Source organism: Manis pentadactyla, chromosome 9 (genome assembly GCF_030020395.1).
Source record: "Manis pentadactyla isolate mManPen7 chromosome 9, mManPen7.hap1, whole genome shotgun sequence".
Lineage (NCBI taxonomy): Eukaryota > Metazoa > Chordata > Mammalia > Pholidota > Manidae > Manis > Manis pentadactyla.
Window position 1 is genome coordinate 123158104 of NC_080027.1, and position 2182 is coordinate 123160285.

Genomic DNA, 2182 nt, shown 5'->3' on the forward strand with positions numbered 1-2182 from the left:
CAAAAACAAAGCAAAAAAAAAAAAAAAAAAAGGGCAGTTCCTGTGTGGTAACCTCCAACGAGTTCTACACAAGGGTATAAAGGGCATTTTAAAGTGTAGGCAAAGGGTCTGTTTGTGTTTATACAGAGGATCAAAGCCTAATTGGGCTACCCTGAAAATGAACTAAGATACGATATGAAAAAGAACTTCCAACATCTGCACTCTCTGGAAGACTCATGCCAGAAGATGATCATCAAAAAACCCCAACAAAGATCCACGCACTGCTACAGCTGTAGATGCACTCATCCCACCAGCTCCTGGACTTGCCATGGGAATGAGGAAGGAGATATCTAAGCTGGCCTGTGCATACAGTAAAACAACAAATTTGACTGGATCTATACTGTTGGAACTCAACCAAGAATTTGGAGAAGTGCAAATTGTAGCGCTCCAAAGTCTTACAACTACAGACTATTTACTGTTAAAAGAACATATGGCATGTGAACAGTCCCCAGGAATGGGTTGTTTTAATTTGTCTGATTTCTCTCAGACTGTTCAAGTTCAGTTGGACAATATCCACCATATCATAGATAAGTTTTCACAAATGCCTAAGGTGCCTAACTGGTTTTCTTGGTTTCACTGGAGATGGCTGGTAATTACAGATATGCTTTGGTTATGTAACTATACTCCTATTATGTTAATGTGTGTGCGCAATTTAAGTAGTAGCTTAAAACCTATATATGCTGAAGTTACTCTACAAGAAGATATGTCAAAGAAATAATCAATCTTCCCATGTTTTCTTCCTACTGCTACTTCTATAGCTTTTCTTCTTCCTTCCTAATTACAACCCTTAAATAGAATTCGTGCCTCATATCAAATTTACCGAGTATCATAATTCTTCCAAGTGGTAATGAAACCTCAAGACAAATGCTGGGCATAGAAGCCACAGGGCATAAATATGCAAAGAAGTAAAAAGCTAACCTTTTCAAACAATAAGGCTTCCCTCTCACTTACCAACTTCACATTTCCCTGTATGGCCCCGGAAGATGACTGGTTAGCCAGAGACGGGTAAGATTCCTCAAGGGAGGAACAACCTAAGACAGGCACAGTCGCAGGGGGGCCATCAGGTGAGAAATTGGGGATCAACAGAGGTGAGGCTTAGAACCTCACCCCCCCTGTTCTGAGAGAAATCTTCTGCATACGTGGATGTTTTATTGCCCTGGTCTAGCTTGGATTAACACATAGTCTACAGGCACACACCTGATCATCCACATTTGCTCTCTTACAACACTAAACTATGTTTTCTACCTTTATCTTGTATCTACCTACCACTTCAGCATTTTATTAAAAATAATAATAATAAAGAGAGAAATGTGGTATCCACATATAAATCAAGTATAAAAACCAAATGAGTATTCATATTTGAACTGTTTATAGTTCATAATGCATGAGCAAAACCAAAAGTTTCTGTGATGACTGCCCTTGTACTGTTCACTATGTAACTTATTCATTATGTAAGAATTTGTTCTCCATGTAAGAACTTGTTTGTTATGCCTCAGAAGATTGGAGACTGACGAAAATTAGGCTTGGGGTGGATTAATGATTGTGCATTGAGCATTGACTCCCCTATACAGAATTTTATTGTCGTTAACAACCATTTGATCAATAAATATGAGAGATGCCCTCACAAAAAAAAAAAGGACAGACTTCCAATGGTAAAATAAATTAGTAACCGGGATGTAATGTATAGCATAAGGAATATAGTCAAGATATTGTAACAGCTTGGTAGGGTGATAGCTGGAACCTAGAATTATGTATATAAATGTTCTACCACTGTGTTGTACACTTGAAACTAATGTAATGTAATACTGTGCGTCAACTACCCTTCAATAAAAAATAATTATTTAAAAAAAAAAAAATTTGTTGGCAGGCTTATTGCCTGTCTGCATCACTAGAATGTAAACTCTGTATCAGCAGGGCCTTTTACGCCTTGCTCCCTGCCGTCCCCCAGCCCCTGGCCCAAGGCCAGCACACAGCAGGACTGGCGAGGCGGCAGACCACTGCGGCCTGTACCTCACCCTGAGGTCCTCCAAGCACGGGGCGCGGGAGGGAGGGTGACGGAGAGGGCAGTGGGAGCCAGTGAGCAGCCACCTGTGCCCCCTCTTCCAGGACCGGACTCCAGCTTTGGATCCCAAGCAACGGATTC